The sequence below is a fragment of the Phacochoerus africanus genome, chromosome 10, assembly GCF_016906955.1.
Source record: "Phacochoerus africanus isolate WHEZ1 chromosome 10, ROS_Pafr_v1, whole genome shotgun sequence".
NCBI lineage: Eukaryota > Metazoa > Chordata > Mammalia > Artiodactyla > Suidae > Phacochoerus > Phacochoerus africanus.
In genome coordinates, this window is record NC_062553.1 from 38,768,937 (window position 1) to 38,796,816 (window position 27,880).

Below are 27,880 nucleotides of genomic sequence, written 5' to 3' on the forward strand. Positions count from 1 at the left end.
ATAATGATGAATGCATTTGTTATTTCTGTTTTCAACCGTGGTGATTGATGATCTTTATATTTCAGGTCTATTTTACAGTTTTAACACATATATTTTGTAGTAAAGGAAGTGAAACATCTTGAAATAAGATTTCTCTCTCTTCCAGGTTTCTGAAGATAGCATTCCTTTCTTTTCCCATTCATTGAGAAAAACTCATAATTCACAGTAATGTAGGGGTTTTGGTTTTGTTTTTGTCATTAGTTTGTCTGTTTCTTTGTTTTTGTCTCTTTTGGGGCCGTACCTGCAGCATATGGAGGTTTCCAGGCTAGGGGTCAAATCAGAGCTGCAGCTGCTGGCCTACACCTCAGCCACAGCAATGCCAGAACAAACCTCGTCTGTGACCTATACCACAGCTCAAGGCAACACTGGATCCTTAACCCACTGGATGAGGCCAGGGATGGAATCCACATACTCATAGATACTCATTGGATTCATTACCCCTGAACCACATCGGGTACTCCAATGTGGGATTTTTTTTTTTTTTTTTAAAGCGATGCCCAGGAGGTTTGAGCTGTACATAAATAATTTAAAACAGACATCATTAGGATGCTGGAGTTTATATTTGTATGAAAAACAAATTTCGAATTTTGAATCTTCGGTATCCACAGCACCACAGGCTAGGGGAGATGGGGAACTTCAGTGGGAGGTACCATATCATGGAAGGGACAGTAGGAGTTGATGAGGCCCTCATTTGACGTCCCTTAGTGAATGTTGGCTGTCTTCTCCTTAAACACCTCATCCTCTTACCTCTTGGCTGTGAAGTAGACGTATTACGTTTTTGTTTCTTATTATTGGTGGAGGGTTACTCTTTCCTCTCCTTCTTGGCACCAGGGACAATTTGATGACAAGCTGAAAAACAGGCCATTGGATAAGGGCTTTAGAGTGAGAAGAAAGAGGAGTTCCCGTCATGGCACAGTGGTTAACGAATCCGACTAGGAACCATGAGGTTTCGGGTTCGATCCCTGGTCTTGCTCAGTGGGTGGAGGATCCGGTGTTGCCGTGAGCTGTGGTATAGGCTGCAGATGCAGCTCCATTCACGCATTGCTGTGGCTCTGGCATAGGCCGGTGGCTATGGCTCCGATTAGACTCCTAGCTTGGGAATCTCCATATGCCATGGGAGCTGCTCTAGAAAAGGCAAAAAGACAAAAAAAAAAAAAGAAAAGAAAAGAAAAGAAAAAATAGAGTGAGAAGAAAAAGAACAAAGGTTCCTCTTCTGGTCCTGCCTAATCTGTGCACAACTCCTGTTATAGGACAGAATAGATCACCCTTTGGGCCTTGATTCCATTATCTGTGAAAAGGAAAGCAGCAGAGATATCTTTAAGTTTCACTTTTGGCTGCGAAACTCCTATGATTTAAATCGTTGTAGCTGTGGTAACTAAGAAGCAAAATAGTAGCTGCAAGAGACTAAAGATTGATTATCTATCCTGTAACACCAAACTCCTAAAGCAAAAATGTAATTGAAATTTCTTCCAGAGTCATCCAGTTGCCCACGGGGCAGAGCTGTCACAAATGTAATATTATTCCCTACTCCAAATGTTCCCTTTCATTGAAGGGAATCCATCATGCCACACTCCTGGCATCTCTCTGCACCATCACTCACTCTTTTCTAGAAGAGATACAGTAACTTGTCTAACGAGTGGGTTTAGAAGGAGAATCGGGACAGAGCCCCTCTCTTGGAAGCCTCTTGGGAGCTGGCGTACCTGCAGAGACGGCGTGTCCTGCTCTGTTCCTTCAAGCTATTGGCTTATAGGGCTAAGGCCCTGCCTGGGGGACTCAGTAGTCACCGTGTGTTTGTCTAGTTCTAGGGTCTAGTGTTAGGAAAACATTTGGCTTTTAAGTCCAAGCCACATTCTGCAATGTCAGCTTTCTTAGCAGCAAACATGATTTTTTTTTTTTTTTAATAGCTGCACCTGCAGCATATGGAAGTTCCCAGGCTAGGGGTCAAATTGGAGTTATAGCTGCCGGCCTACGCCACAGCCACAGCACCTTGGGATCTGAGCCAAGGCGGCAACCTACACCACAGGTCACGGCAACACCAGATCCTTAACCCACTGAGCGAGGCCAGGGATCAAACCTGAATCCTTAAGGAGATTATCTCTGGCCCTTAACCCACTGAGACACAACAGGAGCTCCTTAAATGTGATGTTTTGATTTCCTTGTGTTTTGCTTTTTTGCTTCGGTTGCTAAAGTAGTTTAGCACTTGGATGATGTGCTGTTCAGGGGGTGCGGGGGAGGGGTGGTTTTCCCTAAAGTCCCAGTGAGTGGTACTGGACTATAATAACAAATGACTTTGGCCATGAACTTTTTTTTTTTTTTTTTTTTTTTGCTTTTTAGGGCCATACCCAAGGCATATGGAGGTTCCCAGGCTAGGAGTTGAATCGGAGCTGTAGCTGCTGGGCTACACCACAGCCACAGCAACGCAGGATCCAAGCCACGTCTGCAACCTACACCACAGCTCATGGCAATGTGGGATTCTTAACCCACTGAGCAAGGCCAGCGATCGAACCTGCATTCTCATGGATGCTAGTCAGATTTGTTAACTGCTGAGCCAGGACAGGAACGCTGGCCATGAACTTTCAATTTAGATTCATACAAGTCTTCTCTCAGCCTTGATTGTCTCTGGTAAGGCCTCAATGACATCATTGCCAATTCTGGCACTTGGAATACCCGAGATCATTATCTTAGGCAACAATTACACAGCTGCACTCACGGTTCTAAAATGCTTCCATTTAAAAATATTTCAAATGCCAAAAATTTAAGCAATCACCGTATGCCTTAAATATCTTGCATCCAACTTATTACAGAGCTGAATCAAGATGGGAAGGAAGAAGCATCTATTACATGATGTGGATGCTTGGCTAAAATGCAAATAACAAACCTACCCTTCTTACCATGTGTTTTTGCCCTTGAATCCAGGAAGTAGAAGAGCTTGGAGCCACAGAAACTATGTAATTTAATCAATATTTAATAAATAAATAGCATAGTACCTGGACTTCTTTAGGTACTAGGCGATATAGTAGTGGACTAAACACACAAAGATACATATCCTCCAGGAGCTTGTATTTGAGTGGGTGGAGACACACAATAACCAAAGTAAACAAAATGGAAATTAGTAAACAATGTAAATAAATAAATCAGTATGATAATGTTATGTGATGGCACAGTGTCTGGAGTCAAACAGCCTGGGGTCAAAGCTCCACCACTTACAAGCTATATGACTTATTTAACATTTATGTGCCTCAGTTTCCTCATCTGTAAAATGGGGTTAATAAAATCTTTGTAGGTTTATCAGGAACCAATGCCCAGCATTCTGAAAACTGCCAAGGGACCATGTGGCTGATGAGGAGACTGCGAGAGAGAGGGGTCATGGATTGGTACTCTTTACAAGGAAAGCCTAAGACAGGAACTCAGGTACCCATGATTTATTTGAGGATGTGCTCTCAGGAAAAAGGGAGAGAGGAAAGTGGAAGAGAGCAGATGGAGCCTCAGCAGGTGCAGCCTGGCCCATGGGAAGCTCTGGAGCATGAATTGCACTGCAGAGGTGTCCCCTCCTTGAGACCAGTGGGCTGGCCTTTTGTACCCTCAAATCAGTGAGTCATTGGCAGCAGACTGCCAGGGAGATAGTTTCTCCGTCCCCTTGCACTGCTCTTACAAAAAACACAGATCGGGTAGCTTATAAACAACAGAAATTTATTTGTCACAGTTGTGGAGGCTGGAAGTCTGGGATCAAAATACCAGCATGAAAGGGGAGGGCCTGTTCTGGGCTGTAGATTTCTCCTTGCAGTGTTGGCATCTGGTGGAAGGCTTTGGGGATTTCTGTGGGGTCTCTTTTATAAGGGCACTAATCCCATCCACGTGGGCACCACCCTCATGGCCTAATCATCTCCCAAAGGACCCACCATTGCATCATGGGTAGGATCTCAACATATGAAGTTTGGGAAGATGCAAATGTTCAGACCAGAGCACTGGGCCAAAATCAAGGTGACAGCAGCTACATTCCTCTCCGGAGGTTCCAGGCAAAGGCTGAGAAGAGGAGCTGCAGGAAGCTCTTTCTGCCTTATCTCCACATCCTCCGTAATTCAGGTCTGGCTCCAAACCAGCATGTCCCACCTATGAACCAAACGGCCTTGCAGGAATTCCCTGGTGGCTCAGCAGGTTAAGGATCTGGTGTTGTCACTGCTGTGGCTCAGGTTGTTGATGTGACATGGGTTTGGTCCCTGGCCCTGGAGCTTTCTCATGCCACCCATGGCCAAAAAAAAAAAAAAAAAAAAAAAAAAGCAAAATCCTTGCAGGGAGACATGATGGGACAGTGACAGCCCCATATCCTCAGAGGCAGCCACAGGACAAATTCGAGCAGTGCTTTGTGTGTGTTTGTTTTTAGGGCCACACCTGTGGAGGTTCCCAGGCTAGGGGTCAGACTGGAGCTGCAGGTGCTGACTTACACCACAGCCACAGCAATGCCAGATCCAAGCTGTGCCTATGACCTACACCATGGCTCACGGCCATGCCAGATCCTTAACCACAGAGCAAGGCCAGGGATCGAATCCACATCTTCATGGATACTAGTCAGATTCGTTTCTGCTGCACCACAATGGGAACTCCTGCACACGCATGTGGTATTTAAGAGGCAGAAATGCAGCACCAGCCATTTGAAGGTTGGTAGAGGCAGTTGGAGCTGTCACCAAGGTACCAGTGGGTTCTCATTTGCTCCCGGTTTTCCCCACTGCAAGTCCAGCTCTTCTTCATAAATGCTGGCTTACTCACCAGCAGTGACCCAGACCCATCAGGAAATGTCTTGCTGGGAGCTCACAGAGGTAGGAGCCACGGTGAGCCTACAGCCTTCCAGAGACCTCTCTCTGCCAGCCTCTCCCGCCACCGCTTTTACCTCCATCCAGCTGGTCCACCTGCACCACGTACTTTTCGGACCTTTTCCTCCTCAGCTCCTTCCCAAAGTGTGTAAGGTTTGACTCCATAATAAATTACCTATCCCATAATACTCATCGGGGTCTTGCTTCTCTGATTGAACTTTCCTAGTACAGGAGGGAAACATAATTAACTTCATCTTATTGCATTTGTAGGGACATTGTATCCTTCCTTCCCGATTGCCACACCAGATACCTTTCTGGCTGGCAGTCCCTGAATATAATCAATATGCATCAGTATAATCAATGTGACATTAAATATCATGTCCCCGACTATCTGGCAGGGGAAGCATAAGAGAACTCTTTTCAGGAGAACTGTAATCAATATAAAGTTTGTTGTCAGTGAGACAAACAGAAACGGGGGGCCCAAAAGCAAATTGTCCCTTCTCGTATCTTGCTTGCAGGGAACTGAAAATTCCCCCATCTCCAGGGCTGTCACCACCTGGTTTCTACTCCTGTTCTTGGCTTGAGTCCCCTCTCCCCCATCCCACAGCACGATGCTGAAGAGAGGCCGGCAGGACTTAATTCAGTCACGAAATTACTAAATTTACTCGTTCATAATCTCATGGTGTTACCCGGAAGCGTGTTAGCCTGAGGCTCAGAGGATCTGATTTCTGGTCTTAATTGCCAAGAACCCTCCGTGGGGTCAAGGGAAAGTCATCCAGCCTCTCCAGGCTTCAGACTCTTCGAAACGTGTTCTATAACAGCCATGCTAATTGAATAGAAGAATATGGGTCTTCTGCTACATACATAAATTCATGGCTCCTGTAAAAGTCCTTTTAGAAAACTGTATTTTGGTGATTTATATTAGAGTTCTACAGAGTAGGGCACATGTCTCCTGGCAGTAATGGAAGAATGAATACATAGAGTTCCCATCGTGGCTTAGTGGCTAACGAACCTGACTAGTATCCATGAGGATGTGGGTTCGATCCCTGGCCCCGATCCATGGGTTAAGGATCCGGCATTGCCGTGAGCTGTGCTGTAGGTCGCAGACAAGGCTGGGATCCTGAGGTGCTGTGGCTGTGGCTAGCAGCAACAGCTACGATTGGACCCCTAGCCTGGGAACCTCCATATGCTGTGGGTGCAGCCCTAAAAAGCCAAAAAAAAAAAAAAAAAAGAATGAATACAGGGACTGACACTGACACAGCACTCTCACCTGATCCCAGTGTCACATGGTCTTGTGTCATGGTGGGATCACACACACAGAACCATCCTCAGGGAAGAGTGGGCCTTCCAGAACTCAGAAGGGCTGATGGTGGTTTCCTCCCCTGCTTTATTTGCTTTTAGCACAGTATGACACCCTTATGCAGGCCCAGCTGTATTATCGCACCTGTTTTTTAGAAATGCACTAGTTTTAATTAATTCTCATAAAACAGACAAATGATTTTAAAAAGATTTCCTGCAAAGAAACCATGGACTGAAGTGTAAACAATAATACAGTCACAAGGAAATAAGCAACAAAAATGATAGAGCAGGAGTTCCCTGGTGGCACAGTGGACCAAGGATCCAGCATTGTCACGACCGTGGCTCTGGTTGCTGCTATGATGCAGGTTGGATCCATGGCCCAGGAACTTCCCAATGCTGTGGGTGTGGCCAAAAAAAAAAAAAAAGAAAGAAAGAAAAAAAGAAAAGAGCAAACATTTTTACTTCCAGAACAAACTCCTTTGTTAGCCACATGAAAGGGTAAAAATAATGGGGAGAAAATGAAACCTGTTAAAAATTCTGACAAAAACATTCAAAATGATCAAGAAGATGGTTTACAATTTGGGTTTATGTCTGTTAAATTCACATCTACTGTCGTTAATCAGGAGCCTCTACTTAAGGGCATATTGTGTCTTGAAATATTAACTAATGGAGTATAATGCCATAGTGATTGCAAGGCATTTAAAAACAGTACTTATTTCATCTTTATCTTTTTATTTTATTTTTTGTTTTGTTTGTTATAATGCTCATAACACCTGGGCAGGTATACATATTGGAAGCAGGTGCTACAAATGTTTTATTGATTAGAGGGATATGTGACCAAAACACTGCAGTCTACCAATTTGGACTGAACCTGACATGTCCACATGTCCATCTGATTCATGAAGAAGAGACGTGGATGGGGACGCAGCCTGGATTCTGCACTTCAAGATGGTAAGACACTGATCACTCTACTCTTTATGACCTGGGACCTAATTATAGGAGGGAAAGTAATCATTGTACTTTAGAAATTCACATAAATGTTTTCATTTCAACTGTCTGGACCCTAGCTCCCCAGCCTCGACTCTTAGGAAAAACAAAACTAAATGTAATAATCTTTCTGAGTTTGTGTCATGGCTCCGGGAAGATGAATCTGACCAGCATCCATGAGGACGCAGGTTCGATCCCTGGCCTTACTCAGTGGGTTAAGGATCCACTGTTGCCATGAGCTGTGGTGTAGGTCACAGATGCGGCTCCCATCTCACGTTGCTGTGCCTGTGGTGTAGGCCAGCAGCTATGGTTCCAATTCGATGCTTACCCTGGGAACTTCCATATGCCTCGGGTGTGGCCCTAAAAAGCAAAAAATGGACAAAAAAAAAAAAAGTCTTTGAATAAGCTGTTTATTTTCTCTCTTACCTGGCTCAACATCTAAGTAAATCAACATTGCTACCCTGTTAATTTTTTTGAACAACAGGAATCTGTGAAGACTTTTTGGATTCTGGAAAGGATCTTCTTAAGGTATCGAATATGTGCAACATTTATTTTTAGGTCTACTCGAAAGATCTAGAGTTACTTTTGTTCAGGAACAACAACAAAAACCCTTGGGTTGCTTGTAGATTGATCGTTGTGGCACAATATTTTTAAAGTGTACTTTGTGCAGAAAATAGATTTAATACTTTAAGTTATTTTAAAATATTTCAAAGTACAGATAGAAGACAGAAAAGAAACAAGATACAAATATGGACTAACTTTTGCATCAGTAACAGACTACTCCCTAAATCTGAGAGACTCAGTGCCATGAAAGTTAATTTTTTACTTATATTGCATGTCTCATGCAGCTTGGCATGAGGGGCTCTGCTCACTGAAATCTCAGGGACTATGGTAGACAGAATAAGGGTCCCCAAAAATGTCCAGGTCCTGAAACCTAGAACCTGAGCACATATTACCTTAAACATCAAAAGGTGCTTTGCTGATATGATTAAGGATTTTGATTCTTTTTTTTTTTTTTTTTGGCCATGCCCATGGCATGTGGAATTTCACTGGGCCAGGGATCCAGGAATTGAATCCATGCCACAGCAGCAACCAGAGCCACAGCCATGAGCTGGATCCTTAACCCACTGAGCCACCAGGCAACTCCAAGTTAAGGATTCAGGGATGGGGAGATGAGCTTGAATTATCCAGGTGGGTCTAATGTAATCACAGGGGTCCTTGTAAGAGGGCGGCAAGCAGGTCAAAGGCAGTGGTATGAGATGTGACCACAGAAGGAGGAGGTTGGAGTGAGGTGAGAGAGGCCACAAGCCAAAGAGTGCAGGCAGCCTTTAGACACTGAAAATAGGCAAGGATATGGATTCTCCCCTGAAGCCTCTAGCAGGAACCAACCTTGTTGACACCCTGATTTTAGTTTAGCTCAGTGAGACTGACTTTGGACTCAGTCCTCCAAAGTTATAAGATGATAAGTTTGTTTTTTTTTGTTGTTGAGTTGTATGAGTCATTTGTATATTTTGGAGATTAAGCCCTTGTCAGTTGCACTGTTTGCAAATATTTCCTCCCATTCTTAAGTTGTCTTTTCTCTCTCTCTCTCTGTTTTTGTTTTTTTTTTGGTTTTTTTTTTGTTTTTTTTTTGCTTTTTAGGGCCACACCTTCAGCATATGGAAGTTCCCAGGCTAGGCGTTGAATCCGAGCTGCAGCTGCCGGCCTACACCACAGCTCATGGCAATGCTGGATTCTTTGTTTGTTTGTTTTGTCTTTTTGCTATTTCTTGGGCTGCTCCCGCGGCTTATGGAGGTTCCCAGGCTAGGGGTCGAATCGGAGCTGTAGCCACTGGCCTACGCCAGAGCCACAGCAACGCCAGATCCGAGCTGAGTCTGCAACCTACACCACAGCTCATGGCAACGCCGGATCGTTAACCCACTGAGCAAGGGCAGGGACCGAACCCCGCAACCTCATGGTTCCTAGTCGGATTCGTTAACCACTGCGCCACGACGGGAACTTCCTTTTTGTTTGTTTGTTTGTTTTTTTGTCTTGCAATGCTGGATTCTTAACCCACTGAGTGAGGCCAGGGATTGAACCCATGTCTTCATGGATACTAGTCAGGTTTGTTAACCAACAAGTCATGACGGGAACTTCCTCTTTTTTTTTTTTTTTTTAAATGGTTTCCTTTGCTGTGCAAAAGCTTGGAAATTTGATTAGGTCCCATTTTTTTTAAATAAATGAAACTTGTTTTATTTAAAAATAATACATGTCTAGTCACTTATGATGGAGCATGATAATGTGAGAAAAAAGAATATATAAATGTATGTATGGGTCACCATGCTGTACAGTAGAAAATTGACAGAACACTGTAAACCAGCTATAATGGAAAAAAAATAAAAATCATTATACAAATTAGAAATAATAGATCCCATTTAAAAATTTTTTTTCTATTGCCTTGGGAGACAGATGAATGGACTAAGAATATGTGGTACATATATACAGTGGAATACTACTCAGCTATAAAAAGAGCAAAATAGTGCCATTCATAGCAACATGGATAAACTAGGGATTCTCATACTAATTCGAACACCCTCTTTTTCTCCTCACCCTCTCCAGCACTTATTGTTTGTAGACTTTTTGATGTTGGCCATTCTGGCTGGTGTAAAGTGGTACCTCATAGTGGTTTTGATTTGCATTTCTCTAATAATGAATGATGTTGAACATCTTTTCATGTGTTTTTTGGCCATCTGTATGTCTTCTTTGGAGAATTATCTGTTTAGATCTTCTGCCCTTTTTTTTTTTTTGTCTTTTTGCCTTTTCTATGGCAGCTCCCTCAGCACATGGAGGTTCCCAGGCTAGGGGTCTAATCAGAGCTGCAGATGCCAGCCTATGCCAGAGTCACAGCAATGTGGGATCCGAGCCGTGTCTGTGACCTACACCACATCACGGTAATGCCAGATCCCTAACCCACTGAGCAAGGCCACCAAACCTGCAACCTCATGGTTCCTAGTTGGATTCGTTAACCACTGCACCATGATGGGAACTCTGTTCTGCCCATTTTTTGATGAGGTGGTTTGTTTTTTTGGTATTGAGTGGTAGGAGGTTGTTTATAAATTTTGTATATTAATCCCTTGTCAGTCAATTCATTTGCCAATATTTTCTCCCATTCTGTGGGTTGTCTTTTCGTTTTGTTTAGGGTTTCCTTTGCTGTGCAGAAACTTTTAAGTTTAATTAAGTCCCATTTGTTTATTTTTGTTTTTACTGTCATTACTCTAAGAGGTGGATCTGAGAAAATGTTGCTGTCATTTATGTCGGAGAGTGTTTGGCCTATGTTTTCCTCTAAGAGTTTTATAGTGTCTGGTCTTATAACTAGGTCCTTAATCCCTTTATGAGTTTATTTTTGTGTATGGTGTTAGGGAGTGTTCTAATTTCATTCTTTTACATGTGGCTGTCCAGTTTTCCCAGCACCACTTATTGAACAGGCTGTCTTTTCTCCACTATATATTCTTTATTTTATTTTTTTGTATAAACAGAATGTTTGTTATTATTACTATTTTTTAAATAGTTATTTCCCCAATACAAATTTTTTTGTACTGTACAGCATGGTGACCCAGTCACACATACATATATGCATTCTATTTTCTCACATTATCATGCACCATCATAAGTGACTAGACATAGTTCCCAGTGCTACACAGCAGGATCTCATTGCTTACCATTCCAAAGGCAGGAGTCTGCATCTATTAACCCCAAGCTCCCCACATTGTATATTCTTACCTCTTTTGTCATAGATTAGTTGGCTGTAGGTGCGTGGGTTTAATTCTGGGCTTTCTTTCCTGTTCCACTTAGTGATTCTCATACTAAGTCAAAGAGGACAAATACCGTATATAACTGCTATGTAGAATCTAAAATATGGCACAAATGAACCTAACTACAAAACAGAAACAGATTCACAGACATAGAGAACAGACTTGTGGCTGCCAAGGGGGAAAATGGGGGGAGATAGACTGGGGATTTGGGGTTAGTAGATGCAAACTATTACATTTAGAATGGAGGCGTTCCCGTTGTAGTGCAGTGGTTAATGAATCTGACTAGGAACCATGAGGTTTCGGGTTCCATCCCTGGCCTTGCTCAGTGGGTTAAGGATCTGGCATTGCCGTGAGCTGTGGTGTAGGTTGCAGACAAGGGTCGGATCCTGTGTTGCTGTGACTCTGGCGTAGGCTGGCGGCTACAACTCCGATTCGACCCCTAGCCTGGGAACCTCCATATGCTATGGGAGTGGCCCTAGAAATGGCAAAAAGACAAAAAAAAAAAAGAATGGGTAAGCAATGAAGTCCTTTGATATAGCACAGGGAACTAGATCCAATCTTCTGGATCTTTTTTTCCATTATGGAAAAGAATGTTAAAAAGTATGTATATATGTGTATAATTGAGTCACTTTTCTGTACAGCAGAAATTGGCACAATATTGAAAATCAGCTGTACTTCAATAAAAAAATTTGTCTTGTTTGAAGACAATTTGTGGTAATTTGTTATAGAGGCAATAGGAATTTAATATAGGGACCTATATTCAATCTTGGCAAATTCTTTCATGGGCTGTTCCTAAGACAGAAAATGGAAAAGCAAATTATATGCCTTCTCGTAAAGCTTCAACTAAAGCAACACATGTTGCTTCTGCTTAAACGTCATTGGCCAGCGCAGGTCACATGGTCACACTTGATCTCAAAGGAGGCAGGGCGTGCAGTGCCGCCAAGTGCCTGCAAGTGGGAGCCAGAGCGTTTGTGAACAGCTCTAGGGACTAACAGAAAGAGCTGAAATGGGGAGACTAGGACTTAAAACAGTGAAAATGTGACTCATCCCGGGAAAACTGATGCACACAATCAGAATTAAAAAAAAAAAAAAACCCCTCAAAATTTCTCACGGATCAGTTTGGAGTAGGCACTGGTGAGTGAGACAGTGGTTAGCAAGACTTTACCTGAATCCTAACAATGGGACCATTCAACCGCTCTGGTTCCATGGAGCTAGAAGAGACAGCCCAGCCTTGACAAGAGCAGACTGGACCCTGAGGATCGGTGTCCGTGAACTCACTGCTTTAGACTGGCCGAAGTTCCCAGGTCTCTTGGTGGTTGGTGTTTGGAGGGTTTGGCCACTGGGAAGCACTGGTAGGAAACTGATTGGTGGAGGAGCCAGGGTACTTCTCCCTCTGCTCTTCCTCCTCCCCCTCGTTTTTCCTCTCCCCTCCTCCTCCTCCTTTTTTTTTGGCTTTTTAGGGCTGCACATGGGGCATATGGAAGTTCCCAGGCTAGGGGGCCAATTGGAGCTGCAACTGCCAGACTAGACCACAGCCACAGCAACACAGCATCCGAGCCACATCCGAAACCTACATCGCAACTTTCAGCAACACCAGATCCCTAACCCACTGAGTGGGGTCAGGGTCAAACCTGCGTCCTCATGGATCTTAGGTTCGTTACTGCTGTGCCACAATGGGAACTCCTGTTCTTTCTTCTTGGGTGGACACAGGAACAGTATCTCTTCTTGTGTCCTGCTTCTGGTGGACCAGCCTGTTTTCAAATTCCAGCTTCTGTGACCCAGACCTGAGTCTCCTTTTGTCCCTCCAGCCTAGGGATGGGAACAAACTTAGGCTTTTGCTAATCTGCAAGTTACATCATTGTTTCCTGTTTTTCAAGCCTCTTACATCACTTGTGTAACCAATTCACTATGTTAAAATTCCAGTTTGTTTCTGGTTTCCTGGTTGGACCCTGGATGAAACACTGAGTAAACCTGAATCTGACAAGCACATTATCCACAAGGGGTCCCTCTGGATAAGGGATTGTTCTTGTGGGTCTAAGGAGTTGGTGGGGAAAAACTAGTGAAAATGGCACAAGGCAACAGGATTCAAGACAGTGGTAGAGGAGTTCCTGTCGTGGCTCAGTAGTTAACGAATCTGACTAGGAACCATGACGTTGAGGGTTCAATTCCTGGCCTTGCTCAGTGGGTTAAGGATCGAGCATTGCCGTGAGTTGTGGTGTAGGTTGCAGACTCGGCTCGGATCCCGCGTAGCTGTGGCTCTGGTGTAGGCCGGTGGCTACAGCTCCGATTAGACCCCTAGCCTGGGAACCTCCATATGCCTAGAGAGCAGCCCTAGAAAAGACAAAAAGACCAAAAAAAAAAAAAACAAAAAACCAGTGGTAGAGATAAATATTGCCTGGTAAAATGCATGGTCGTCTCATGCAATATATAGACTGCATAATTCTTTTTTTTCCTTTTATTATTAAGTTATAATTGATTTACAATGTTCCTTCTGTTTCCGTTGTGCAGTAAATGGACCTAGCCACCGATTTTTTCCATTTTCCATCAGGTTCTTACCCAAGAGACTGGACACAGTTCCCTGTGCTGTACAACAGGAGCCCATCACCTATCTGTTCTAAATGTAACAGTCTGCATTATCAACCCCAACCTCACCACCAGCATCCCTCTCCCCCCTTGTCCCCTGCCCCTGGCCACACACGTCTGCCCTCCATATTCATGATCTGTTTCTGTTTTGTAGGTAGATCATTTGTGCCACATTTTAGATTCCATGTACAAATGATATCACATGGTGTTTGTCCTTCTCTTTCTGACCTACTTCACTTAGTATGAGAACTTCTAGTTCCATCCATGTTGCTGCAAATGAAATATAATTTTGTTCTTTTTATGGCTGAATAGTATTCCATTGTATACAATATGTACCTCATCTTCTTAATCCATTCATCTATTGATGGACATTTAGGTTGTTTCTATGTCTTGGCTACTGCAAATAGTGCTGCAACGAACAAACGGGTGCATGTATCTTTTTCTTTCTTTCTTTTTTTGGCTTTTCCAGGGCTGCATTTGTGGCATATGGAGGTTCCCAGGCTAGGGGTCCAATCGGAGCTGTAGCCGCCAGCCTACACCAGAACCACAGCAACACAGGATCCCAGCCGCGTCTGCAACCTACACCACAGGTCACGGCAACGCCGGATCCTTAACCCACTGATCGAGGCCAGGGATTTAACCTGCAACCTCATGGTTCCAGTCGGATTCATTAACCACTGAGCCACAACGGGAACTCCCATGTATCTTTTCTGATGAAAGTTTTTCTGGATATATGCCCAGGAGTGGGATTGTTGGGTCATATAGTTCTATATTTAGTTTTATGAGGTACTTCTGTACTGTTTTCCATAGTGATTGTACCAATTTACATTCCCACCAACAATGAAGGGGGGGTCCCCTTTTCTCCGCACCCTGTCCAGCATTTGTTATTTGTAGACTCATTAATGATAGCCACTTTAACTGGTGTGAGGTGGTACCTCATTATAGTTTTGATTTTCATTTCTCTAATAATAGTGACGTTGTGCATTTTTTCATGTGCCTGCTGGCCATTTGTATGTCTTCTTGGGAGAAATGTTTATTTAGGTCTTCTGCCTATTTTCTACTGGATTGTTTGTTTTGTTGTAGAGTTGTATGAGTTGTTTGTGTATTAGATTGTATAATTCTTTGTGGTCTGGGCTGTCTTGTGCATTGTAATAGGTTTAGGGTTATTTGGGACATACTTAGACGAAGAGATTATTCATTGTTCATCTGAAATTCCAACTGAACTAGGTGTCCTTCATTTTTATTGGCCCCAGCTGGCAACCTTAATAGAGAATGAGTTTGGCTGGAGAGCTGGCTTCAATGCTGGGCCAATGTAGAAATAAATATTGGGGCAGGCAGGATCAATTTTGGATAAAAAAATGGGTACCCGGAATCGGACCTTGATTGAATCTTTGTTATCAGCTGCAATTATGGCGACTGAGGCAATTATGAAATATGGATTAGTCCAATCAGAGGACTCAGGAGAGTCGAGGCTCAGAAAGATGCCTGTGTGTGTGTGTGTGTGTGTGTGTGTGTGTGTTGTGTGTGGTGGTGTGTCATGTATAAATGAATTACAGGAGTTCCTGTCGTGGCACAGCAGAAACGAATCTGACTAGGAACCATGAGGTTGTGGGTTCGATCCCTGGCCTTGCTCAGTGGGTTAAGGATCTGGCATTGCCGTGAGCTGTGGTGCAGGTTGCAGATGCAGCTCAGATCTAGGTTGATGTGGCTGTGGTGTAGGCCGGAAGCTGTATCTCTGATTTGACCCCTAGCCTGGGAACCTCCATTTGCCATGGGTATGGCCCTAAAAAGACAAAAAAAGTAAAATAAATAAATAAATAATAAATAAATTAATTAATTACAGATACTTACCTGGATTAATGGCCCCAATTCAACTGTTGCTAGTGAAATGTTCTCAATTATTTGGGAATCTGAGGATATATAGACAATGAATAAGCAGGTGTTTTTTGAGGACAATCATGGAAGACAAGACTATTCTGCAAAGGAGTTCCTGCTGCGGTGTAGCAGGTTAAAGATCTGCAGTGTTTCGGGTTGCTGATGAGGCACAGGTTGGATCCTTGGCCTGGCACAGTGGGTTAAGGACCCAGCCTTGCTGCAGCTGTAGTGTAGGTCTCAGCTGTGGTTTGGATTTGATCCCTGGCCTGGGAACTTCCATATGCCGTGGGTGTGCCAAAAAAAAAAAAAAAAACAAAAAAAACGTATCTTGCAAAGACCTAATGTCCAAAGCTGGTGATCTGCCTAAACTGGGGGTTTTCAACTGGAAGCAGTTTTGTCTTCCAGGGTATCCTTGGCAAGGCCTGACCACAGTTTTTGTGTTTGTTTGTTTTTTTCTTTTTCTTTTTAGGGCCGTACCAGTGGCATATGGAGGTTCCCAGGCTAGGGGGTCAAATCAGAGCTGCAGCTGCTGGCCTGCACCACAGCCACAGCAACGCCAGATCTGACATCTTTCACCTACACTACAGCTCACAGCAATGCTGGATCCCCCACCCACTGAGCAGGGCCAGTGACCGAACCTGCATTCTCATGGATGTTAGTCAGATTCGTTTCTGCTGTGCCACAACAGGAACTCTTGAACACCCAGTTTTGACTGCACCAATGTAGGAGGTGCTACTGGCATCCAGTGGGTGGGGGCCAGTTAACAATCCTACAATGCACAGGACAGCTCCTCAAACTCCCAGACTGCTCCCAACAGCCTCTAAAAGAATCATCCAGTCCAAAGAGTCAACAGAGCCACTATTGAGAAACGCTGGTGTTTATACATAAGGGAAGTTAGTAGTCAGCACGCATTCCATAAAAGCATATACAAAATATGCCATCCTGAGAGTGAAACCAGATAATAATGCTGAAATTCCATGAGGACAGATTCCAAACTGAAATAGAAGCAGCTGGCACCACAGAGTCCCTCATTTGTCATCCTATATCTGGGATTTAGCCACTTCTGCAGATAGACACTAAAGTAGCCCTGTGGGTGGTGTGTGCCTGGCCTTGCTATCCTGTGAATAGTTAATCAGTATCCCTACTTTAAAAAAATTTTTTTTTTTTTTTTGCTTTTTAGGGCCACACCCGAGACATATGGAGGTTCCCAGGCTAGGGGTCGAATTGGAGCTGTAGCTGCTGGCCTATATCACAGTCACGGCAACACGGGATTGGAGCCGAATCTGTGATCTATACCACAGCTCATGGCAACGCCGGATCCTTAACCCACTGAGTGAGGCCAGGGGTCGAACTTACATCCTCATGGATGCTAGTCGGGTTCATTTCTGCTGTGATATGAAGGGAACTCCAGTATCCGTATGTGTTTTCACCAGAACACAGTGCATTGTTTCTTCAGGGTGATTTATTGCTACATGATTCAAGAGATGGATATCTGCGTGATGATATGGTTCAAGTTCAAGGGGGAGGTTGTGAGCTAAACCAGGTCAAGGAGACCTAGCTGAAAACTAAGGGAGTTCTCACTTCCTGGAACAGGTAACCAAGAATGTTTACTGAAGTTCTATCAATTCTAGGGGACCTAAAGCCAACCCCATCGGCTTAAGAGCAAAACAGGATATTGCTTCATAAAACTGAGACTGTTCCAGAGTTCCCGTCACGGCGCAGTGGTTAACGAATCCGACTAGGAACCATGAGGTTTCGGGTTCGGTCCCTGCCCTTGCTCAGTGGGTTAAGGATCTGGCGTTGCCGTGAGCTGTGGTGTAGGTTGCAGACTCAGCTCAGATCCCGCGTTGCTGTGGCTCTGGCGTAGGCCGGAGGCTGCAGCTCTGATTCGACCCCTAGCCTGGTAACCTCCATATGCCGCGGGAGTGGCCCAAGAAATGGCAAAAAAAGACAAAAAAACTAACAACAACAACAACAAAAAAAACAAAACAAAACAAAAAACTGAGACTGTTCCTGGGGTACCTCACAGGACCAGAGAGGAACTGCAGGCACCATGCCTGTTCCTGGGCATCCCTGAAATGATCTGATTCCATCCACTTCTCATCTCTGACCTCATGATGCAGGTGGGCTTTCTCTGCAGAGTCATAGTGGAGAAGATGGCTAATGGTGGCCTAAATGTCACATCCTCCCAATTGAAAACTCCTCTTTCCCCTTATCTATATGTCAGACTCAGAAAAGGTCTCTGTTTGGTTCCATGTGGGTCATTACCCACTCCTAGATCCCTCCTTATGGCCAGGGAAACGAATACGGTGATTGGCCAAGTCTATGTCGCAGGCCCACGCTTGTCATCAGGAGTGAGGTTACCCTTCCAAACAGTGCAGATGCTTGGCTGGCCCAGGGGGGTGTCTCCAGGGTAGCCCCACACAGCAAGGGATGAAAGCCCTCACCATCTAGCTCCTTCCAGCCATTGAGTGCCTGCTGATGCAGCCCAGAAATGTCAGGGCTAGAAAAGCCAGAGTGATGTGGTCCCAGGAACGTGATTCTAGTTCCCCCCCTCCACTGACAACCATGGTTTCTCTGCAAGGGTCAAATTCTGCTTTCACTCTGACGTGTTGAGATATCTATAAATTTATTTCTCCTGGTGGCTGAACCACCAGTGCGCTGTACCTGCCGTGCCAAAGGCTAACTCATTGGACTGTCCGAGCACCATCCCAAGCGCCCAAGAATAAAGAACATGGAGCTTTTCTAGAGCAGTGTCATTCAAATCAAAATTCTGAGAAAAGCACTTTGAAAACTGATCGTCTTTCTCAAGATTTACTGATCATTTCTCCCAGCATGAGCAAGAATGGAGATTCATACTTCAGAATAAATGGATGGGAATTCCTGTTGTGGCTCAGTGGAAACAAGTCTGACTAGGATCCATGAGGATGCAGGTTTGATCCCTGGCCTTGCTCAGTGGGTTAAGGATCTGGCATTGGCAATGCCAGGAGCTGTGGTGCAGGTTGCAGATGCAGCTTGGATGCTGCATTGCTGTGGCTGTGGCGTAAGCCAGCAGCTGCAGCTCCAATTTGATCCCTAGCCTGGGAACCGCCATATGCTGTGGGTGTGGCCCTAAAAAGACAAAAAAAAAAAAAGAAAGAAAGAAAGAAAGAATAAATGGATGATGTGTCCTAGCAACCTGAAATTTTCAACTTTTTATTAGTCCTCCCCTGCAGTTGGCACATCAAAGGGGAAAAACACAAACATCATTAAAGAGAGAGTTTATGTGTGAGGTGTGAGATATAAGAGTGCTTAATTTTTTCCTGCAGCTGAGTAAATCTTTGGCGTGTTGGCTGGCTTATGCAAAATGAAACATATAATTAAATTACGGCTTGACAAGTTTATTTGCCCAAGGAAGGTCTTAATTCTCCTTTTTTTTTTTTTTTTTTCTTTTTGAGGGCTCCACCTGTGGCAAATGAAAGTTCCCAGGCTAGGGGTCGAATCAAAGGTGCAGTTGGGAGTTCCCGTCGTGGCGCAGTGGTTAACGAATCCGACTAGGAACCATGAGGTTGCGGGTTCGGTCCCTGCCCTTGCTCAGTGGGTTAACGACCCCGCGTTGCCGTGAGCTGTGGTGTAGGTTGCAGACGCGGCTCGGATCCCGCGTTGCTGTGGCTCTGGCATAGGCCAGTGGCTACAGCTCCGATTCAACCCCTAGCCTGGGAACCTCCATATGCCGCGGGAGCGGCCCAAGAAATAGCAACAACAACAACAACAAAAAAGACAAAAGACGAAAGCTGCAGTTGCCGGCCTACGCCAGAGCCACAGCAACACCAGATCTGAGACCTATGCCACAGTTTACGGCAATGCTGGATCCTTAATCCACTGAGCAAGGATGGAAATTCCATCCTCATGGAGACTATGTCATTTTCTTAACCTGCTGATCCACAACAAGAACTCCTGCATCTTAATTCTTCATTGATTTTTTTTTTGCTGTTTTAATTAGCTTACTTAAACATTTGAGATACTATATTTCTGCAAGTATGTTGAATTTATGTAACTTATTTCTCCTTTTATCACCTGACTTCAAAAGAAGAAAGCAAATATACAAAGAAATGCATACAAGGAGCTTAATTATTTAATTGGGCAAGAGTCGACATGGAGTATTAACTTGCAGGAATTACCTAGAACTTTTCATGCCTTCCTTGCAACTGGGATACATTTCTCCTTCTAAGGAAAATGTCTCTTTTTATCTGAACTGAAGATGGTTATGATGATTCAATTAGGTGACATATGTTCAGTATTGGCACAGAACAAATGTTCAATAAATGTTGCTTCTCTTTTCAGCTCCTTCCAATACTAGTCATCATGCCTGATGATTTAGCAGAACAAGTACTTCTCAAATTTCAGAGCCTATCAGAACTATCTTGGAAACTTGTGAAATATTCCACACTTTGGTTCTTGGGAACCAGAGAATCCAGATTTCCAGGACGGTTTAACATGCTCTGATGGACATCGCATACTGGAACTGCTGATTAGGAGCTTTGTTTATTTATTTTATGTTATTTTTTGTCTTTTTAGGGCCATACCCATGGCATATGGAAACTTACAGACTAGGGGTTCAATGGGAGCTGCATCTGCCAGCCTACACCACAGCCACAGAAATGCTGGATCCTGAACCCACTAAAGCAAGGCCAGGGATCAAACCCGAGTCCTCATGGATACTAGTTGCATTCGTCACCACTGAGCCACGTGGGAATTCCCAGAAGCTTTGTTTAAATCAGAGCCTGCAACAATTTTTGGTTTCTTTGGCTCCCAGAAATTGAACTATTTCCCTATCTGTTTTAAAGAGAAAATTGGCACCTCCTGGGCATCTATCCAGAGAAAACCATGACTCGATACATGTACTCCAGTGTTCACTGCAGCATTATATACAATAGCCAAGACATGGAAACAACTACACGTCCATCCACAGAGGAGTGGATCAAGAAGATGTGGTACATATACACAATGGAATATTACTCAGCCATTAAAAGGAACGAAATAACAGCATTTTTAGCAACATGGATGGACCTAGAAGTTATCATGCTAAGTGAAGTCAGTCAGGCAATGAGACACCAACATCAATTGCTATCACTTACATGTGGAATCTAAAAACAGGACACAATGAACTTCTCTGCAGAACAGATACTGACTCATAGACTCTGAAAAACTTATGGTTCCTAATGAGACAGGTTGTGGGGTGGGGGGAGGCACTGAGGGCTTGGGATGGAGATGCTATAAAATTAGGTTGTGATGATTGTTTTACAACTATAAATGTAATAAAATTCATTGAGTAATAAAAAATCATAAACAATAAAGAGAAATTTGGAGCTGGAAAGGACCTTAAAGAGTATTTATTCCAGCTCCACCTATTGTAGTTGAGGCTGAAGCGCAGAGAGGCCAAGAGACTTGTCCTACAGGGACACCTAGTCAATGGCTGTGCAAGGTGTGTTTGTCCCTGGGCCCCGTCCCACACCAGGGCTGACTTTAAGCAGTAAGTCCTCCTTGGCTTCATGTTCTAGAGACATTGACTTAGGGATCAGATTTATCTACTTCTGCTGCTCATCCATAAATGGCTCCATCCTGAATATGTCACACGGATCCTGTGTTTTGTACTTTGTACAAAAATAGCTTCCCAGGTCTAAATGGCTGGCTATTTCTCAATTTTATTACCTGATATAATTACCCTCTGCCCAGTCTTCTGTGGGGTGATGTGATTCATGACTATTATTAGCAGAGACCTAGATGCACTTTGAAAGGAGCATTATGAGCAAGAGTCATCGATCAAACATCCTGCGATCCCATTTGATTATTGTAGTGTCTCAGGAGCATGAGCTCTTTAGGTCGATAACTTGGGAAAGGATTACTTCCTTTTTACAGCTTCAAGTTAGCTTTTGGGAGTATAAAATTATCCCACTTTTCAAATTTAGGGACAGATTTTTTTTTTTCTTTTTAGGGCCGCACCTTCGACATATGGAACTTCCCAGGCCAGGGGTTCCCCTCGGAGCTGCAGCTGCCAGCCTACACCAACCACAGCCACAGTGACACAGGATCTGAGCCACATCTGCGACCTACACTGCAGCTCACAGCAACGCTGGATCCTTAACCCACTGAGCAGGGGCAGGGATCGAACCTGCATCCTCATGGATAGTAGTTGGGCTTGTAACTGCTGAGCCACATCGGGAACTCCAAGGGACAGAGTTTTTAAGCGCCCACCCACCTATTTTAGCACTGCCCAATATGAACATTGGATGAAAGACCATCACATGTGATGTAGAGGCATGTTTTTGAAGTTCGATTCCTACAATGGAACAAGTAACTCACGATGAAGTATCATCAGGGTCCCTTTCTTTTTCGGTTATCTGAATTGACCTATCCTACCTGTAACTCAAACTACTCTTCCTGGAAATGAGTCCCTCTCAGGCTGTGGCTCAGTGATCGCCGAGCCCTACCCAGGATGTACGTCACGTCTGCCTTCCTGTTCCTCCAGCTGTCACCTGTCTGTGTCTGACCCCCAGGGGCATCCTCCTGGATGGCCGAGGCAGTCTCCTTTGCTAACTGATGCTATTCCCACCCACGTGCTCTTCTGGGCCCGGCTGAAGGGACACCGCTGACGCTCCTGCTTCTTCCTTCCCTATACCTCTGTTTTAAGGACTGTCTCCTGACGATTTGACAGTGATGAAAAGGATGCATGATACTAGCAGAGAAAGACCAGTTCAGCACTCAGGTTCTCTAAAACGTCTAAGCCCCAGTTTAACCTCAGGGTTCCCTTTACCAGGCTGTGGCACCTCCTTTCCTCTTGGAAAGTTCGAAGTTCTTCCGGATTTGTGCCCATCATCTTCCATCCCTAGAAAAAAAAGGGTGTGTCTTCCTTACTTCTGTCTGTGGCCTACTGGCCTCAGGTAATTAATCTATTGTCTGAACTGTTGAGAGGTGGCAATGTCCTTTTCCCCGCTGGAAATATACAAGAACAGTCTGGCCCAAGGGCTCCAACAGCAGCATCACACTTCGGCCTGATGTTAGTATATTTCCCCAAACTGGGGTTAGTCAGCCCCCACAAGAGTTCCCATTGTGGTTCAGCCATAACAAACCCAATCGATATTTGTGAGGGCGCAGGTTTAATCCCTGGCCTTGATCCGTAGGTTAAGGATCTGACTGTGGTGCAGGTCGAAGAAGTGGCTCAGATCCCGTGTTACTGGGGCTGTGGTATACAGGCCAGCAGCTGTAGCTCTGATTTGAACTCTAGCCTGGGAACTTCCATATGCCGCAGGTGTGGCCCTAACAAGACAAATAAATAAATACATAAATAAATGTATGAAATATCCAGAATCCAACCGGGTTGGGCTGTTTCAAGCTCAGTTTAGGTAATCGCAGCTCTTGGTCAAGGTTCATCAACGGTAGAGGGAGAGGTTGGGTCTTTTTTTTTATTTGTCTTTTTAGGGCTGCACCCCCCGCATATGGAGGGTACCAGGCTAGGGGTGGAATTGGAGCTGGAGCTGCAGCTGCTGCCACAGCAATGGGGATCCAAGCTGCATCTGCGACCTACACCACAGCTCAAGGCAAAGCTGGATCCTTACCCCACTAAGTGAGGCCAGGGATCAAACCTGCCTCCTCATGGATGCTAGTCAGATTCATTTCCTATGAGCCACGCCGGGAACTCCAAGGTCTGGTCTTTCTTGACGTGTATCTTGTTACACGGAGAAGCAACACCTCCAGGCGGTACTTCGCTAAATGTAGGTATAAATGCGCTTCACTGTGAAAGCCAGACCTGGGGATCCCTCTACAGTATGGCTGATATCTGAGCGCCCTTGCTGCCCTCACCCCAAAGCTGCAGTCCTGGCCAGACCAGGAAGCCCCGTGGGGAAGGTCTGGGAGTCAGCCTGCTGGGATACAGCCCAGCAGAAGAGGGCAGAGAGCAGATGTGAGGGGTAAACAGAGAATAATTGCAGAGCCCAAGGTAAGAGTATTTAGGGAGATTCTGATTCCCTGCTGGGAATTCTAGAACCTCATAATGCAGTAAGACTTTGGGTTTTCCAGAAGGTTTGGTCCAAAACTGTAACCTGGGAGTTCCCTTGGGGACACATGCCGCAGGTGTGGCCAAACAAAACAAAACAGAATTGCAACCTGGCTGTGTGTGTCAGTGTGTACCTGTGTGTGTTATGTGTATGTGGAACTATACGTGTGTATGTGTGTACATGTGTGGGTGTGTTTCTCTCTGGGTGTACGTACATATTTGTGTGTATATGTGTTTCTGTGTCTGTGTGTACATGTCTGTGTGTCTGTGTGTCTGTGTTTCCCTGAAGGCAGGGGCTTGGGCTGGACAGAGAAGAAAGGACCCAGAACTCACACACTTTGATGGTTCTGAGTCTGGGAGAGGCAGTGGATCCCCAATGCCCAGGCATCTTGGGGGATCATGGCACCTGGGAAAGGGATCTTGGGAGTCTGAATGGCTGTGACTTGCATTATGCAAGGCCGATTTTGACATGGCACAATAAGATCACCCTTCTTAGAAGAATCATCAGGCCAGGACTACCCCTAATATTTGTTTATTCATTCCTTTATTTAGTTATGTATTTATTTGCTTTTTAGAGCCACACATGAAGCATATGGAAGTTCCCAGGCTAGGGGTTGAATCAGAGCTGCAGCTGCCAGCCTACACCATAGCCACAGCAACTCAAGATACTTAACCCACAGAGCGAGGCCAAGGATTGAATCCGCATCCTCATGGATACTATTCGGATTCGTTACCACTGAGCCACAACAGGAGCTCCATGCCCCTAATATCTGAGGGCTCCAAGGCAATAAACAAGCAAAAGCCTGCATACTGTTTGTCCAGATCTTCTCAAGTTATAAATCAAGCTGCATCTGGAGTTCCCATCGTGGTGAGCGGAAATGAATCCGACTAGGAACCATGAGGTTGTGGGTTCGATCCCCGGCCTCACTCAGTAGGCTAAGGATCCGGCATTGCTGTGAGCTGTGGTGTAGGTTGAGACGAGGCTTAGATCCTGCATTGCTGTGGCTGTGCTGTGGGCTGGCAGCTGTAGCTCCAATTAGACCCCTAGCCTGGAAACCTCCATATGCTGAGGGTGCGGCCTTAACAACAACAACAACAAAAAAACAAACACGAACAAACAAAAACACAAATCAAGCCACGTCACTGTTTAGCCCTTGCACCCAAAACGACTTCAGCCCTCCCCAGGGATTATTCTTGCAACCTGGAGGCTAAAGGAGGTGTACCCTTCTCCTGGGACTGTCAGGACAGACAGGCCAGGCAGACCCAGGCTGGGCTCAAACCCCTGTGAGTGAATCTACTTGCCTGAACCAGGGGCAGGGACCGGACCCAGCTTCCTGGGAAGTTCTCGCATTCAGTGCCTCCACCATCAAAACAAAAGAATTCTATTGTCGTAGTTCCCATCGTGGCGCAATGGTTAATGAATCTGACTAGAAACCATGAGGCTCAGATCCCAAGTTGCTGCGGCTCTGGCAGGGACCGATGGCTACGGCTCGGATTAGACCCCTAGCCTGGGAATCTCCATATGCCACAGGAGTGGCCCTAGAAAAGACAAAAAGACAAAAAAAAAAAAAGAATTCTATTGTTAAATAGCTTTGGAAAATTCCTCGAGCCAGTGTCCCTATCCACTCTCTTGGAGATTCACAATTCACATTATGGTATATAGTAAAGGTTTTGACAGATCCTATGAGAAGAAAATCTGCTTAATTTTGTTTAACTCAGCATTCCCCGAATGGAGGACTCTGGGCCGGGGTGGGGGGGAAAACTTCTTTTTTCTCCTTAAGCCTTATTAATATCCCAAGGCACCAGAGTTCTCCAGCACACCTAAGAAACTGCTTTTTTTGGAACGGTGTTTGGACCTCGGATGCATAGCATGGAGTGTGAATCATGCTCCTTGGCCTGTAGCACATGCTTGTCACTGGTTCATGCTAGGCCTCTCTCTCCTTCATTCTTCAGTCACCCAGAGCCAATTACCCCTGGGCTCAGTAAGCACAATACTTTTAGGGCCCCATGAAATGTTTTACTTTCTTTTAGATCAGAAGTAAAAAATGTGCTTTCAGGTCAAAGATGATGAATTTTGTACATAATATTAATATATTTGTCTTTATTCCTACACAGTTGTAAAATATGATTTTTTTTTGTCTTTTGTCTTTTTAGGGCTACACCCACAGCATATGGAAGTTCCCAGGCTAGAGGTCAAAGTGGAGCTGCAGCTGCTGGCCTACACCACAGCCACAGCAACGTGGGATCCGAGCTTCGTCTTCAACCTGCACCACAGCTCACAGCAATGCTGGATCCTCAACCCACTGAGCAAGGCCAAGGATTGAACCCGTGTCCTCATGGATACTAGTTGGGCTCATTAACCACAGAGTCACGATAGGAATGCCCTAAAATATGATTTTTAATATATATTTTTTATTGATGAAATGATCGACAAATGCAAAAGGACCAAGGGCATCTGGAAATCAGACGGGCCCTGCATTTACTCATTCTCTTTATCTTGCAAACTTCCATATGCCTCATGTGGTGCCCTGAAAAGCAAATAAATTCATTGTCCTTATCCCACCAAGCACCTATTTTGTTTTTTTTCTTCTTTTTGTTTTTTGGCCACACTGGTAGCATATGGAAATTACCTTGCCAGGGATCAAATCCAAGCCACAACTGCAACCTGTGCCACAACTGTGGCAATGCTGTATCCTTAACCAACTGCACTGGGCTGGGTGGGGATCCCAAATGCTGCTTTTAATGTGTATATTTCTCTTTTTTTTTGCTTTTTTTTTAGGGCCGATCTTCGGCATATGGAGGTTTCCAGGCTAGGGGTCAAATTGGAGCTGAAGCTGCCGGCCTACACCACAGTCACAGCAATGCAGGATCCGAGCCTCGGCTGCAACCTACAACACAGCTCACAGCAAAGCCAGATCCTTGACCCACTGAGCAAGGCCAGGGATCCAACCTGCAACTCATGGTTCCTAGTTGGACTCATTAACCACTGAGCCATGACAGGAACTCCTTAACTGTGTATTTCTATTTGAATGTTTTTGAAAATGTAAATTCTTGCTTTGTGTAATGTATTTTTCATGTACATAATATTGTAATGTTCTTTTTCCTGCAATCTTCACTGAGCACTTTGCTGTTGTTGGTTTTTTTTTTTTGTCTTTTGTCTTTTTTGTTGTTGTTGTTGTTGCTATTTCTTGGGCCGCTCCCGCGGCATATGGAGGTTCCCAGGCTAGGGGTTGAATCGGAGCTGTAGCCACCGGCCTACACCAGAGCCACAGCAACGCGGGATCCGAGCCGCGTCTGCAACCTACACCACAGCTCACGCCAACGCCGGATCGTTAACCCACTGAGCAAGGGCAGGGACCGAACCCGCAACCTCATGGTTCCTAGTTGGATTCGTTAACCACTGCGCCACGACGGGAACTCCTGTTGTTGTTGTTTTTCTGGCAACCCTTGGGGCATGTGGAAGTTCCCAGGCCAGGGATCAAACCTATGCCACAGCAGCAATTCTAGCCAGGACAGTGACAATGCCGGATGCTTAACTCGCTGAGCCACCAGGGCACTCCAGTACCTTTTTGTGAAGATCAAGCCATGCTTCTACAAGTACGTCCAACTCTATGCCATTGCTTCTACCTGCTGCAAAATACCCTGTGTTACCTCTACACCTTTTCCTGGTTCACTCTCCCAGCGATGCAACCCAGGACTTCCACCTCATCTCCGTGCTGCAGTGACCTGCTGTGTACATTCCCCTCATGGTCCTGGATGGGAGTGTCCCCCAGATATATGCTCAGCAGTTAAATTATGCATCAGAGGACACATGCAATCTTTTTTTTTTTTTTTGGTAAACTTCTTCACATTTCTTATTACAATATCTAACAAATAAAACTTAAATTCCCTCATTTTACTCCAGTAGCACAGTCACTACCTTTAGTTTGTATTTTGATCACTATCAGCTACAACTGGGCTTTATTATTATTATTATCATTTTTGTCTTTTGTCCTTTTTAGGGCTGCACCCGAGGTATATGGAGGTTCCCAGGCTAGGAGTCTAATCGGAGCTGTTGCTGCCTGCCTATGTCACAGCCACAGCAACGCCCGATCTGAGCCGTGTCTGCAAACCACACCACAGCTCATGGCAACACCGGATCCCTAACCCACTGAGCGAGACCAGGGATCGAACCTGCAGCCTAGTTGGATTCATTTCTGCTGGGCCACAGCGGGAACTCCCTATTATTTTTTAATGATTTTTATTTTTCTATTATAGTTGGTTTACAGTGTTCTGTCGATTTTCTACTGTACACCAAAGTGACCCAGTCACACATACATTCTTTTTCTCACATTATGCCCCATCACAAGTGACTAGATATAGTTCCCAGTACTATACAGCAGGATCTCATTGCTTATCCATTCCAAATGCAATAGTTTGCATCTATTAACCCAGATTCTCAGTCCATTCCACTTCCTTCCCCTCCT

At 44.8% G+C, this 27,880-nt stretch overlaps 1 long non-coding RNA gene across 1 annotated transcript; it reads right to left on the bottom strand.

The window, feature by feature from the left end:
- Nucleotides 1–635: 635 nt before the first annotated feature.
- Nucleotides 636–22,233, bottom strand: LOC125138172 (uncharacterized). Its single transcript, XR_007137592.1, has 3 exons — nt 22,176–22,233; nt 15,359–15,417; nt 636–888 (listed from the first exon to the last, which is right to left on the bottom strand). It is a non-coding gene; the product is annotated as an uncharacterized LOC125138172 (long non-coding RNA).
- Between the last annotated feature and the right edge of the window lie 5,647 nt (nt 22,234–27,880).